Source organism: Mus caroli, unplaced genomic scaffold (assembly GCF_978045245.1).
Source record: "Mus caroli unplaced genomic scaffold, Mus_caroli_1 scaffold_13, whole genome shotgun sequence".
NCBI classification, from domain to species: domain Eukaryota; kingdom Metazoa; phylum Chordata; class Mammalia; order Rodentia; family Muridae; genus Mus; species Mus caroli.
The window spans coordinates 74,114,943-74,131,520 of record NW_028227268.1 but is presented as its reverse complement, the minus strand read 5'-3'; the positions used below and the strand labels follow the sequence as shown (position 1 = coordinate 74,131,520).

Genomic DNA, 16,578 nt, shown 5'->3' with positions numbered 1-16,578 from the left:
ACAAGGCTGAAAAAAATTTTTTTCCAAGCAAATCGTCCCAAGAAACATGCTGGAATAGCCCCTCTAATGTCAAATAAAAGCAACTTTCCATCAAAAATTATCAAAAAGATAAGGAAGGACACTTCATACTCATCAAAGGAAAATCTACCAAGAACTCTCAATTCTGAATATCTATGCTGCAAATGCAAGGGCACCCACATTCATAAAAGAAACTTATAGTAAAGCTCAAAACACCATTGCACCTCACCCAATAATAGTGGGAGACTTCAACATCCCACTCTCATCAATAGACAGATCATGGAAACAGAAACTAAACAGAGCCACAGTGAAACTAACTGAAGTTATGAACCAAATGGATTTGACAGAGATCTATAGAACATTTTATCCTAAAACAAAAGGATATACCTTCTTCTCAGTACCTCATGGTACCTTCTCCAAAACTGACCATTTAATTGATCACAAAACAGGCCTCAACACATACAAGTTTGAAATCATCCCATGCATCGTATCAGATCACCATGGAGTAAGACTTGTCTTCAATAGCAACAAAAACAATAGAAAGTCCACATACACCTGGAAGTTGAAGAATGCCCTACTCGGTGATAACTTGGTCAAGGAAGAAATAAAGTGAGAGATTATAGACATTTTAGAATTCAATGAAAATGAAGCCACAACATACACAAACTTATGGGATACAATGAAAGCAGTCCTAAGAGGAACACTCATAGCTCTGAGTCCCTCCAAAAAGAAACTGGAGAGAACATACACTACTTGCAGCTTGACAGCACCTCTGAAAGCTCCGGAACAAAAAGAAGCAAATACCCAAGAGGAGCAGGAAATAATCAAACTCAGGGCTGAAATCAACCAGGTAGAAAGAAAAAGAACTATACAAAGAATCAACAAAACCAGGAGCTGTTATTATTATTATTATTATTTGATAAAATCAACAAGATAGATAAACACTTAGCCAGACTAACCAGAGAGCACAGAGACTGCATCCAAATTAACAAAATCAGAAATGAAAAGGGAGACATAACAACAGGAACCAAGGAAATTAAAAAACTTCAGGTCCAACTACAAAAGCCTGCACTCAACAAAACTGGAAATTCTTGATGAAATGGACAATTTTTTAGACAGATACCAAGTACCAAAGTTAAATAACGATCAGATAAATGATCATAACAGTCCCCTAACCCCTAAAAAAAAATAGAAGCAGTCATTAATAGACTCCCAACGAAAAAAAAAAAAGCCCAAGACCAGATGAGTTTATTACAGAGTTCTATCAGACATTCAAAGAAGACCTAATACCAATATCTTTAATCTATTCCACAACATAGAAACAGAAGGAACACTACCTAATTCATTCTACAATGCCACAGTACTCTGATACCTAAAGCACACAAAGACCAAAAAAGGAAAGAGAACTTCAGACCAATTTCCCTTATCAATATTGATGCAAAGATACTCAATAATATTCTTGCAAAATGAATCCAAGAACACATCAAAACAGTCATCCGTCATGATCAAGTAGGCTTCATCCCAGAGATTCAGGGTTGGTTCAACATATGGAAATCCATCAATATAATGCACTATATAAACAAACTGAAAGAAAAAAAAAGGTCACATAACCATTTCATTAGATGCTGAGAAAGCATTTAACAAAATCCAACACCCCTCCATGACAAAAATCTTGGAATGATAAGGAATTCAAGGCCCGTACTTAAACATAGTAACAGCAACATAGAGCAAACCATTAGCCAACATCAAACTAAATGGAGAGAAACTGGAAGCAATCCCACTAAAATTAGGGATTAGACAAGGATGCCTACTCTCTCCCTATGTATTTAATATCACACTCGAAGTCCTAGCCAGAACATTTGGACAACAAATGGAGGTCAAAAGAATACAGATTGGAAAGGAAGAAGTCAAAATATCCATGTTTGACGATGACATGATAGGATACTTAAGTGACCCCAAAAATTACACCAGAGCACTCCTACAGCTGATAAACAACTTTAGCAAAGTGGCTCGATATAAAATTAACTCAAATAAATCAGTAGCTTTCCTCTACTCAAAGGATAAACATGCTGAGAAAGAAATTAGGGAAACAATTTTATATTTATATTTATTTTATTTTATTTTATTTTATTTTATTTTATTTCATTTTTGGTTTTTCAAGACAGGGTTTCTCTGTATAGCCCTGGCTGTCCTGGAACTCACTTTGTAAACCAGGCTGACCTCAAACTCAGAAATCTGCCTGCCTCTGCCTCCTGAGTGCTGGGATTAAAGGCATGTGCCACCATGCCCGCTTCGAAACAAAATTCTTAATAATAGTCACAAATAATATAAAATACCTTGGTCTGACTCTGACTAAGGAAGTGAAAATCTGTATGACAAGAACTTCAAGTCTCTGAAGAAATAAACTGAATAAGATCTCAGAAAATGGAAAGATCTTCCATGCTCATGGATTGGCAAGATGAATATAGTAAAAATGGCTACTTTGCCTAAAGCAATCTACAGATTCAATGCAATCATCATCAAAACCCCAACCGAATTCATCACAGAGTTAGAAAGAGCAATTCTCAAATTAATGTGGAATAACAAAAAAACCCAGAAAAGTAAAAACTATTCTTAACAATAAAAGTACTTCTGTGGGAATCACCATCCCTGACCTCAAGCTGTACTACAGAGCAATTGTGATAATAACTGCATGGGATTGGTTCAGAGACAGGCAGGTAGATCAATGGAATAAAATTGAAGACCTAGGAATGAACCCACACATATGGTCACTTGATCTTCGACAAGGGAGCTTAAACCATCCAGTGGAAAAAGACAGCATTTTCTTTCTTTCTTTCTTTCTTTCTTTCTTTCTTTCTTTCTTTCTTTCTTTCTTTCTTTCTTTCTTTCTTTCTTTCTTTCTTTCTTTCTTTTTCCCCCCTGAAACAGGGTTTCTCTGTATAGCTCTGGCTGTCCTGGAACTCACTCTGTAGACCAGGCTGGCCTTGAACTCAGAAATCTGCCTGCTTCTGCCTCCCAAGTGCTGGGATTAAAGGTGTGCGCCACCAAGCCCAAAAGACAGCATTTTCAACAAGTGGTGCTGGCACAACTGGCGGTTATCATGTAGAAGAATGCAAATTGATCCATTCTTATCTCCTTGTACAAAGCTCAAGTCTAAGTAGATCAAAGAACTCCACATAAAACCAGAGACACTGAAATTTATAGAGGAGAAAGTGGGGAAAAACCTCAAAGATATGTGAACAGGGGGAAAATTCCTAAACAGAACAGCAATGGCTTGTGCTGTAAGATCAAGAATTGACAAATGGGACCTCATAAAATTGCAAAGCTTCTGTAAGGTCAAAGACACTGTCAATAAGACAAAAAGGCCACCAACGGATTGGGAAAGGATTTTTACCAAGCCTAAATCTGATAGGGGACTAATATCCAATATATATAATGAACTCAAGAAGGAGGACTCCAGGAAATCAAATAACCCCATTAAAAATGGGGCTCAGAGCTAAACAAAGAATTCTCACCTGAGGAATACCGAATGGCTGAGAAGCACCTGAAAAAATGTTCAGCATCCTTAATCATCAGGGAAATGCAAATCAAAACAACCCTGAGATTCCATCTCACACCAGTCAGAATGGCTAAGATCAAAAATTCAGGTGAAAGCAGATGCTGGCAAGGATGTGGAGAAAGAGGAACACTCCTCCATTGTTGGTGGGATTGCAAGCTTGTACAACCACTCTGGAAATCAGTCTGGCAGTTTCTCAGAAAATTGGACTTAGTACTACCGGAGGATCCCACAATACCTCTCCTGGGCATATATCCAGAAGATGTCCCAACCGGTAGGAAGGACACATGTTCCACTATGTTCTTAGCAGCCTTATTTATAATAGCCAGAAGCTGGAAAGAACCCAGATGTCCCTCAACAGAGGAATGGATACAGAAAATGTGGTACATTTACACAATGGAATACTACTCAGCTATTAAAAACAATGAATTTATGAAATTCTTGGGCAAATGGATGTATCTGGAGGTTATCATCCTGAGTGAGGTAACCCAATCACAAAAGAAGTCACTTAACATGCACTCTGGGATAAGTGGATACTAGCCCCAAAACTTAGAATACCCAAGATACAATTTGTAAAACACCAGAATATCAAGAAGAAAGAAGACCAATGTGTGGATACTTCATTCCTCTTTAGAATAGGGAACAAAATACCTATGGAAAGAGTTACAGAGACAAAGTTTGGAGCTAAGATGAAAGGATGGACCACCCAGAGACTACCCCACATGGGGATCCATCACATAATCAGACACCAAAGGCAGACACTATTGCATATGCCAGCAAGATTTTGCTGCAAGGACCTTGATAACAACTGTCTTGTGTGAGGCTATGCCAGTGCCTGGCAAATACAGAAGTGGATGCTCACAGTCATCTATTGGATGGAACACAGGGCCCACAATGGAGGAGCTAGGGAAAGTACCCAAGGAGCTGAAGGGGTCTGCAACCCTATAGGTGGAACAACATTATGAACTAGCCATTTCCCCCAGAGCTCGTGTCTCCAGTTGCATATGTAGCAGAAGATGGCCTTGTCGGCCACCATTGGGAAGATAGGCCCCCTGGTCTTGCAAACTTTATCTGCCCAAGTACATGGGAACGCCAGGGCTAAGAAGTGGAAGTGGCTTGGGTAGGTGAGCAGGGTGGGGGGAGGGTATAGGGGACTTTTGGGATAGCATTTAAAATGTAAATGAAGATAATATCTAATAAAAAATGAAAAAAAAAGAATTGAAGTCCCAGAAATGAAACCACACACCTATGGTCACTTGATGTTTGACAAGGGAGCTAAAACCATCCATTGGAAAAAAGACAGAATTTTCAACAAATGGTGCTGGCACAACTGGCGGTGATTATGTAGAAGAATGTGAATTGATCCATTCCTATCTCCTTGTACTAAGGTCAAATCTAAGTGGATCAAGGAGCTCCACATAAAACCAGAGACACTGAAACTAATAGAGGAGAAACTGGGGGAAAGCCTTGAAGATATGTGCACAGGGGAAAAATTCCTGAACAGAACAGCAATGGATTGTGCTCTAAGATCAAGAATCGACCAATGGGACCTCATAAAATTTCAAATCTTCTGTAAAGCAAAGGACACTGTCAATAGGATAAAACAGAAAGCAACAGTTGGAGAAAGATCTTTACCAACCTTACATTTGATAAAGGGCTAATATCCAATATATACAAAGAACTCAAGAATTTAGACTCCAGAGAACCAAAAACCCTATCAAACTGAGGTACAGAGCTAAACAAAGAATTCTCACCTGAGGAATGCCAAAGGGCATAGAAGCACCTAAAGAAAAGTTCAAGATCCTTAGTCATCAGAAAAATGCAAATCAAAACAACTCTGAGTTTTCATCTCACACTAGTCAGAATTACTGAGATCGAAAACTCAGGTGACAGCAGATGCTGGCAAAGATATGGAGAAAGAGGAACACTCCTCCATTACTGGTGGGATTGCTAGCTGGTACAACCAGTCTGGAAATCATTCCGGCAGTTCCTCAAAAAACTGGACACAGTACTTCCTGAGAACTCAGCTGTACCACTCCTGGGCATATACTCAGAAGATGCTCCAACATGTAATAAGGACACATCCTCCACTATGATCATAGCAGTCCTACTTATAATAGCCAGAAGCTACAAAGAACCCAGATGGCCTTCAACAGAGGAATGCATAGAGAAAATGTGGTACATTTACACCATGGAGTGCTACAAAGCTATTAAAACAATGATTCATGAAATTCTTAGACAAATGGGTGGAACTAGGAAATACCATCCTGAGTGAGGTAACCAAATCACAAAATAACACACATGGTATGTACTCACTGATAAGTGGATATTAGTCCAAAAGTTTCACAGACCATATCAAGCCCAAGAAGTAAGACCAAAGTATGGATACTTTGGTCCTTATTAGAAGGGGGAAGAAAATACCCATGGGAGGAGATACAGAGACAAAGTGTGGAACAGAGACTGAAGGAAAGGCCATCCAGAGACTGCCCCACCTGGGGATCCGTTCTATATACAGTCACCAAACCCAGATATTATTGTGGATGCCAACAAGTGCTTGTTGACAGGAGCCTGATATAGCAGTCTCCTGAGAGGCTCTGCCAGTGCCTGACAACTACATAGGTGGATGCTCTCAGCCAACCATTAGATTGAGCACAAAGTTCCCAATGAGGAGCTAAATAAAGGACTGAAGGAGCTAAAGGGGTTTTTAGCCCCATAGGAAGAACAACAATATGAACCAACCAGAACCCCCAAAGCTTCCAGGGACTAAATCACCAGCCAAGCAGAAATCCGGCCTGAGTAGGGCCACAAGCCTCTTCTGGTCAGAAAAGCATCGGGATAGCTAGGGCGCAGGGTCGGCTGACACTCGCCAGCTACCCACAACACCCGCCACAGGATCTTAAGACTTCTGGTGAGTGGAACACAGCTTCTGCTCCAATCCAATTGCACGCGGGACCTGAGACTGCATTAGTTAGGGAAGCAGAAAACCGGCCTGAGTAGGGCCACAGGCCTCTTCCTGCCGGATCAGCACCGGGGTAGCTAGAGCACAGGGTCGGCTGACACCCGCCAGCTACCCACGACCCCCGCAACAGGATTTTGAGACGGCTGGTGAGTGGAACACAGCTTCTGCTCCAGTCCAATCACTCGGGACCTGAGACTGCTTTGGTTGTGGAGGCAGAAATCCGGCCTGAATAGGGCCACAAGCCTCTTCCGGTCAGAACAGCATCGGGATAGCTAGGGCGCAGGGTCGGCTGACACTCGCCAGCTACCCACAACACCCACCACAGGATCTTAAGACTTCTGGTGTGTGGAACACAGCTTCTGCTCCAATCCAATTGCGCGCGGGACCTCAGACTGCATTAGTTAGGGAAGCAGAAAACCGGCCTGAGTAGGACCACAGGCCTCTTCCGGCTGGACCAGCACCGGTGTACCGCCAGCTACCCACGACCCCCGCCACAGGATTTTGAGACTGCTGGTGAGTGGAACACAGCTTCTGCTCCAATCTTTAAACAGTGACAACGACAACAACTAACACCAGAGATTACCAGATGGCGAAAGGTAAACATAATAATCTTACTAACAGAAACCAAGACCACTCACCATCATCAGAACCCAGCACTCCCACTTCGCCAAGTCCAAGGCACCCAAACACACCGGAAAAGCTAGACACGGATCTAAAAGCATATCTCCTGATGATGGTAGAGGACTTCAAGAAGCACTTTAATAACACACTTAAAGAAATACAAAGGAACACTGGCAAACAGGTAGAAGACAGTAAAGAGGAAGCACAAAAATCCCTTAAAGAATTGCAGGAGAACACTGCTAATGAGTTACAAATCCTTAAAGAAAAACAGGATAACATAATCAAACAGGTAGAAGTCCTTAATGAAAAACAGGAAAACACATCCAAACAGATGATGGAAATGAACAAAACCATACTATACCTAAAAAGGGAAGTAGACACAATAAAGAAAACCCAAAATGAGGCAACACTGGAGATAGAAACCCTAGGAAAGAAATCTGGAACCATAGATATGAGCATCAGCAACAGAATACAAGAGATGGAAGAGAGAATCTCAGGTGCAGAAGATTCCATAGAGAACATCGGCACAACAATCAAGGAAAATGTAAAATGCAAAAAGATCCTAACTCAAAACATCCAAGAAATACAGGACACAATGAGAAGACCAAACCTACGGATAATAGGAGTGGATGAGAATGAAGATTTTCAACTCAAAGGACCAGCAAACATCTTCAACAAAATTATAGAAGAAAACTTCCCAAATCTAAAGAAAGAGATGCCCATGAACATACAAGAAGCCTACAGAACTCCAAATAGACTGGACCAGAAAAGAAATACCTCCCGACACATAATAATCAGAACAACAAATGCTCTAAATAAAGATAGAATACTAAAAGCAGTAAGAGAAAAAGGCCAAGTAACATAAAAAGGCAAGCCTATCATAATTACACCAGATTTTTCACCAGAGACTATGAAAGCCAGGAGATCCTGGACGGATGTTATACAGACACAAAAAGAACACAAATTCCAGCCCAGGCTACTATACCCAGCCAAACTCTCAATTAACATAGATGGAGAAACCAAAGTATTCCAGAACAAAACCAAATTCACACATTATCTCTCCACGAATCCAGCCCTTCAAAGGATAATAACAGGAAAAAACCAATACAAGGACAGGAACCACGCCCTAGAAACAACAAGAAGGTAATCCCTCAACAAACCTAAAAGAAGACACCCACAAGAACAGAATGCCAAATTTAACAACAAAAATAACAGGAAACAACAATTACTTTTCCTTAATATCTCTTAATATCAATGGACTCAACTCCCCGATAAAAAGACATAGACTAACAAACTGGCTACACAAACATGACCCAACATTTTGCTGCTTACAGGAAACTCATCTCAGAGAAAAAGATAGTCACTAAGCAGAATGAAAGGCTGGAAAACAATTTTCCAAGCAAATGGTATGAAGAAACAAGCTGGAGTAGCCATTCTAATATCTGATAAGATTGACTTCCAACCCAAAGTCATTAAAAAAGACAGAAAGGGACACTTCATACTCGTCAAAGTAAAATCCTCCAAGAGGAACTATCAATCCTGAATATCTATGCTCCAAATACAAAGGCAGCCACATTCATTAAAGAAACTTTAGTAAATCTCAAAGCACACATTGCACCTCATACAATAATAGTGGGAGACTTCAACACACCACTTTCACCAATGGACAGATCATGGAAACAGAAACTAAACAGGGACACAGTGAAACTAACAGAAATTATGAATCAATTGGATCTGGCAGATATCTACAGAACATTCTATCCTAAAACTAAAGGATATACCTTCTTCTCAGCACCTCATGGTACCTTCCCCAAAATTGACCACATAATTGGTCACAAAACAGGCCTCAACAGATACAAAAATATTGAAATTGTCCCATGCATCCTATCAGATCACCATGGACTAAGGCTGATCTTCATTAACAAAATAAATAATAGAAAGCCAACCTTCACGTGGAAACTGAACAACACTCTTCTCAATGATACCTTGGTCAAGGAAGGAATAAAAAAAGAAATTAAGGACTTTTTAGAGTTCAAAGAAAATGAAGCCACAACATACCCAAACTTATGGGACACAATGAAAGCATTTCTAAGAGGAAAACTCATAGCTCTGAGTGCCTCCAAAAGGAAACTAGAGAGAGCACACATTAGCAGCTTGACAACATACCTAAAAGCACTAGAACAAAAGGAAGCAAATTCACCCAAGAGGAGTAGACGGCAGGAAATAATCAAACTCAGGGGCGAAATCAACCAAGTGGAAAAAAGAAGAACTATTCAAAGAATCAACCAATCAAGGAGCTGGTTCTTTGAGAAAATCAACAAGATAGATAAACCCTTAGCCAGACTCACTAGAGGGCACAGGGAAAGCATCCTAATTAACAAAATCAGAAATGAAAAAGGAGACATAACAACAGATCCTGAAGACATCCAAAACACCATCAGATCCTTCTACCAAAGGCTATACTCAACAAAACTGGAGAACCTGGATGAAATGGAGAAGTTCCTAGACAGATACCAGGTACCAAAGTTGAATCAAGATCAGGTTAATGATCTAAACAGCCCTATATCCCCCAAAGAAATAGAAGCAGTCATTAATAGTCTCCCAACTAAAAAAAGCCCAGGACCAGATGGGTTTAGTGCAGAGTTCTATCAGACCTTCAAAGAAGATCTAATCCCAGTTCTTCACAAACTATTCCACAAAATAGAAACAGAAGGTACTCTACCCAACTCATTCTATGAAGCCACAATTACTCTGATACCTAACCACAAAAAGACCCAACAAAGATAGAAAACTTCAGACCAATATCCCTTATGAATATTGATGCAAAAATCCTCAATAAAGTTCTTGCTAACCGAATCCAAGAACACATCAAAACAATCATCCATCCTGACCAAGTAGGTTTCATCCCAGGGATGCAGGGATGGTTCAATATACGGAAATCCATCAACGTAATCCTGTATATAAACAAACTCAAAGACAAAAACCACATGGTCATCTCGTTAGATGCGGAAAAAGCATTTGACAAGATCCAACACCCATTCATGATAAAAGTCTTGGAAAGATCGGGAATTCCAGGCCCATACCTAAACATGATAAAAGCAATCTACAGGAAACCAGTAGCCAACATCAAAGTAAATGGTGAGAAGCTTGAAGCAATCCCTCTAAAATCAGGGACTAGACAAGGCTGTCCACTTTCTCCATACCTATTCAACATTGTACTTGAAGTCCTAGCCAGAGCAATTCAACAACAAAAGGAGATCAAAGGGATACAAATTGGAAAAGATGAAGTCAAAATATCACTTTTTGCAGATGATATGATAGTATATATAAGTGACCCTAAAAATTCCACCAGAGAATTCCTAAACCTGATAAACAGCTTCGGTGAAGTAGCTGGGTATAAAATTAACTCAAACAAATCAATGGCCTTTCTCTACACAAAGAATAAACAGGCTCAGAAAGAAATTAGGGAAACAACACCCTTCTCAATAGTCACAAATAATATAAAATATCTTGGCGTGACTCTAACTAAGGAAGTGAAAGATCTGTATAATAAAAACTTCAAGTCTCTGAAGAAAGAAATTATAGAAGATCTCAGAAGATGGAAAGATCTCCCATGCTCATGGATTGGCAGGATCAACATTGTAAAAATGGCTATCTTGCCAAAAGCAATCTACAGATTCAATGCAATCCCCATCAAAATTCCAACTCAATTCTTCAACGAATTAGAAAGTGCAATCTGCAAATTCATCTGGAATAACAAAAAACCTAGGATTGCAAAAACTCTTCTCAAGGATAAAAGAACCTCTGGTGGAATCACCATGCCGGACCTAAAGCTTTACTACAGAGCAATTGTGATAAAAACTGCATGGTACTGGTATAGTGACAGACAAATAGACCAATGGAATAGAATTGAAGACCCAGAAATGAACCCACACACCTACGGTCACTTGATCTTCGACGAGGGAGCTAAAAACATCCAGTGGAAGAAAGACAGCATTTTCAACAAATGGTGCTGGCACAACTGGTTGTTAACATGTAGAAGAATGCGAATTGATCCATTCCTATCTCCTTGTACTAAGGTCAAGTCTAAGTGGATCAAGGAACTTCACATAAAACCAGAGACACTGAAACTTATAGAGGAGAAAGTGGGGAAAAGCCTTGAAGATATGGGCACAGGGGAAAAATTCTTGAATAGAACAGTAATGGCTTGTGCTGTAAGATCGAGAATTGACAAGTGGGACCTCATGAAACTGCAAAGCTTCTGCAAGGCTAAAGACACCATCACTAAGACAAAAAAACCACCAACAGATTGGGAAAGGATCTTCACCTATCCTAAATCAGATAACGGACTAATATCCAATATATATAAAGAACTCAAGAAGGTGGACTCCAGAAAGTCAAATAACCCCATTAAAAAATGGGGCTCAGAACTGAACAAAGAATTCTCACCTGAGGAATACCGAATGGCAGAGAAGCACCTGAAAAAATGTTCAACATCCTTAATCATCAGGGAAATGCAAATCAAAACAACCCTGAGTTTCCACCTCACACCAGTCAGAATGGCTAAGATCAAAAATTCAGGTGACAGCAGATGCTGGCGAGGATGTGGAGAAAGAGGAACACTCCTCCATTGTGGTGGGATTGCAAGCTTGTACAACCACTCTGGAAATCAGTCTGGCGGTGCCTCAGAAAATTGGACATAGTACTACTGGAGGATCCCACAATACCTCTCCTGGGCATATATCCAGAAGATGTCCCAACCGGTAAAAAGGACACATGCTCCACTATGTTCATAGCAGCCCTATTTATAATAGCCAGAAGCTGGAAAGAACCCAGATGTCCCTCAACAGAGGAATGGATACAGAAATTATGGTACATTTACACAATGGAGTACTACTCAGCTATTAAAAAGAATGAATTTATGAAATTCCTAGCCAAATGGATGGACCTGGAGGGCATCATCTTGAGTGAAGTAACACAATCACAAAAGAACTCACACAATATGTATTCACTGATAAGTGGATATTAGCCCAACACTTAGGATACCCAAGATATAAGATACAATTTGCTAAACGCATGAAACTCAAGAAGAATGAAGACCAAAGTGTGGACTCTGTGCCCCTTCTTAGAATTGGGAACAAAACACCCATGGAAGGAGTTACAGAGACAAAGTTCGTAGCTGTGATGAAAGGATGGACCATTTAGAGACTGCCGTATCCAGGGATCCATCCCATAATCAGATTCTAAACGCTGACACCATTGCATACACTAGCAAGATTTTGCTGAAAGGACCCAAATATAGCTGTCTCTTGTGAGACGATGCCGGGGCCTAGCAAACACAGGAGTGGATGTTCACAGTCAGCTATTGGATGTATCACAGGGTTCCCAATGGAGAAGCTAGAGAAAGTACCCAAGGAGCTAAAGGGATCTGCAACCCTATAGTTGGAACAACATGATGTACTAACCAGAACCCCGGAGCTCTTGTCTCTAGCTGCATATGTATCGAAAGATGGCCTAGTCGGCCATCACTGTAAAGAGAGGCCCATTGGACTTGCAAACTTTATATGCCCCAATATAGGGGAATGCCAGGGCCAAAAGAATGGGAATCGGTGGGTAGGGAAGTGGGGGGAGCTATGGGGGACTTTTGGGATAGCATTGGAAATGTAATTGAGGAAAATATGTAATAAAAATATTAAAAATTAAAAAAAAATCACCAACCAAAGAGTACACAGAGAGGGATGCATGGCTCCAGCTGCATAGATAGCAGAGGATGACCTTGTTGGACATCAGTGGGAGGAGAGGTCCTTGGTTCAGAGAAGGCTGGATGCCCCATTATAGGGGAATGCCAGGACCGGGATGCTGGAGTGTGTGGGTTGGTGAGCAGGGGGTGAGGGAATGGGATATAGCATTTTCAGAGGGGAAACCAGGAAAAGGGATAACATTTGAAATGTAAATAAAGAAACTATCTAATAAAAAGTCACAGCTAGAAAAGTAGAGAAACAAAAATATGGCTGGCTTAAGAAAATTAATCTACAGTTTCAATGCATTTCCTATCCACATTCTAATGTCACCATTCACAGAATTAGAAAAAAAAATTAAGGAAAATTAATTGTTGTTAAAGTTGACATTCTGCTCTTGTAGCTGTCTTCTTTTAGGTTTGTTGAGGGATTACCTTCTTGCTTTTTCTAGGACGTGGTTTTCGTCCTTGTATAGCTGTCTCTTGTGAGACTATGCTGGCACCTAGCAAACACAGAAGTGGATGCTCACAGTCAGCTCTTGGATGGATCACAGGGCCCCCAATGGAGGAGCTAGAGAAAGTAGCCAAGGAGCTAAAGGGATCCACAGTCCTATAGGTGGAACAACATTATAAACTAACCAATTCCCCCCCCCCCCCCCCCCCCGCGCCAGCTCGTGTCTCTAGCTGCATATGAATCAGAAGATGGCCTACTCGGCCATCACTGGAAAGAGAGGCCCATTGGTCGTGCAAACTTTATATGCCTCAGTACAGGGGAACGACAGGGCCAAGAAGTGGGAGTGGGTGGGTGGGGGAGCGTGTGGGGGACTTTTGGGATAGCATTGGAAATGTAAATGAAATAAATACCCAATAAAAAAAGAAAAAGAAAAAAATTAAATTTAGTTGAAAGTATGAAAGATCCCAGACAACGCAAGCCTGAGGCAGGGAAAATACTCATGACATCACTGTCCTTGGTTTCAAGCTCTGCCTCAGAACCATAGTAAGAAAAGCACATGGTATGGCCTGGACACCAGACATGATAAAAGCAGGAGAGCTCAGGCAATACAGACATAAACCCATAGGGCTACAAGCACCTGACCTTTGTTTGTTTCTTCCCTCCTCCCTGTCCTCTTTTTTTCTTTCAAAGGATCTTATTGGATAAAGGACTTTCCTTTAAGACATGGTGCTCAAAACTCTGGAAAGAAACACACTTAAGAAGTAGGGATAGATGGGGGCTTTGCCAGTAGGGCTCCAGCTGCTCAGGAAATAAGGCCATGACTACAAGCAGGAGCTCATGGAAATTCAAAGCTTCTGTCCAGTAAAGGAAGCAGACAAGGAAAAAGACAGCTTGCCAGATGGGAGGGGATCCTTGTCCGCAATTCATTCAACAGAAGATTAATGTTCAAAATATGCAAAGAATTTAAAACAAAAACCCTGCTCAATGAGAAAACAAACAGCCCAATCAAACCATGGGGCATGTAACTGAACAGAGTTCCAGAAGAAGAAATACAAATGGACAATAAATGTATATGTATATTTTTTAATGTGTTCAGTATCCTCAGCCATTAAAACATGCGAATTGTAGCTACTTTGGGATTTCATCTCACCTGAGTCAGAGAGGTTTGCATCAAGAGAGAAAATGGCAACAGATGCTGGTGTGGATGTAGCAGAAGGGGAGTCCTTATTTGCTGCTGTGTGGTTGTAAACAAGCACAGCCATTATGGGGTCAGTGACACCATTCCTGAGCATAGCCCAAAAGGACTCTATATCCTAGCACAAAGATACTGGAACATTATGTTCATTACTGCTCTAGAGACAATACCTGAGAAATGCAATCACCCTAGATAATAAGTGGATAATGAAAATGTGCCACAGAGACATAATGGAACTGGATTCATGCATAAATATAAATGCAAACGTATAATTTCCAGACAAACTGGCAGAAATACTAAATGTTAAGTGAGTTCACCCAATGTCAGAAAGGCAAACCTGGCGTTTCCACTCACATGTGGGTTTCAGCTTCTCATTTTTAGGTATGTATATTTATGTTGTAGGAAGTGTTTGCAGAGGCCAGGAAACCGGAAGGAGGGCCATAAGAGGAGTAAAAATAGCTTTGGGGGGAGCTAGATAGTAGCGTATATGGGATATTCAAGTGGACTTCAGAATAATGGGAACTGAGAGTTACAAACCCAGAGGACAGCCAGAGAGCTGTGGCACAGGACTGGCTGTGGTGTGGCCAACCAAAAACCAGTATGTAAAGCTAAAGACGATTCAGTGGGAATCCCAGCCCCAAGGGTGGGCTACTTCCTCATGATTTGCTGGTTATGAAGACTCCTCAAACCCCCTCCCCCAAACAGTCAAGGTATTGTGAGTGCTGGTTACATTGAAAAGGGGAACTGAGAAGTTTGAAGAGAGAGGCTTCTCACAGTTCCCTTCTAGAAGAGGAAATAGCAGTGGGTGTTCTGGATAGGATTTTATCCTCATGGGGGTAAATAAAATAGCTCCAGTATAGCTGGGTGTGGTGGAGCATGCCTTTAAACTCAGCCCTAGAAGGCAGAGAGGCAGAGGTAGCTGGATCTCCTTGAGTTTGAGGCCAGCCTTGTCTACAGGTTCTAGGTCAGTCAGAGGCACACTGTGTGATCCAGTCTCACCCAAAACCAAAACCAAAACCAAAACCAAAACCAAAACCAAAACCAAAACCAAAACCAAAACCAAAATAACAACAACAAAAAAAGCTACAACAACAACAAGTACCCCACACCAAAGAGGTTCCAGTTTGACTGTGAGGAATCTGGTTACAGATGCTGCCCTCTTTCTCCAAGTTCAAGCTGGTATCAGAAGAGCAACAGGCTTAGGATGTGCATGTGATAGGGAAGTTTGTTGCTGCCTTGCTGGTGGGTTGGGGCTGCTCTGTGGTGCAGAACACAGAGAAGAGCCTTTCTGTGAACAACCCCTGAGTGAAATAAGCCATAACTGAAGGTCCTCTACACTGCTACCAGGAGACTACCTTTGATACCACAAGTAAGCACTGGATTTCTGGTCCAGCTGCACTTAGAACCCTTCAGGTACCTGTTCCTGAGCAGTGATGCCAGTGGCCTTCCTGTGATGTCACCTCTTTCTTCTCTGGGAGCAAGGTCACTGGGGTAGCTTTCTTTGGAATCCTCTAAGCTGGGATGTTCAGGAAACAGATAGATGCAGAGTGTTGGTGTCTTGGTGCTCTGTAGAGAAGAACAGATAGGAAGCAAAGGCGGATGTTTTCAGATTTCCTTCCAGATCTTAGTCCCCATAGCCTTTGCTCTTTGTTGTGCAGTTTCTAGATCTGAATCTTACCTGCCTTGTCCTTAAAGGGAGGGACTGCAGTGAGGGTAAGATTTAGTTTCTATTTCCAGACCTCTGTTTCTGGTTTACAGAGTCAGCTGAAAATGTTTCACATCCTTCCACAGAGAGGGAGGTGGAGCTCTACTTAAGTAGCCAACTCCAGGGCTTCCTGTGTGCTCCACCCAATACTTTGGTAGCCTAGCCCCTTGTTAGCACTCCCATGCACCACTCACCATTCTGCTTCCCTACCTCAAGACCCCCTTTTCAGATGATGTCATCTATTGCTGAGTCAGTACTGCCTTTCAGACCCAGTGAGCCCATGGTTCAGTGATTGCAGACGCTTGCTGTAGCCCTGTCCTTTGCTTATTCTGT

General features: G+C 41.3%; 1 protein-coding gene across 1 annotated transcript in view; it reads right to left on the bottom strand.

The window, feature by feature from the left end:
* The window catches only part of LOC110288649 (uncharacterized), a 53,875-nt gene extending 37,599 nt beyond the window's left edge, over positions 1 to 16,276 (bottom strand). The window contains exons 1-2 of the mRNA XM_085830076.1: positions 16,219 to 16,276; positions 15,958 to 16,106 (exon numbers count right to left, since the gene is read on the bottom strand). The gene's annotated coding sequence lies outside the window, so the exon portion shown is untranslated. The remainder of the gene's footprint in view (positions 1 to 15,957; positions 16,107 to 16,218) is intronic.
* Between the last annotated feature and the right edge of the window lie 302 nt (positions 16,277 to 16,578).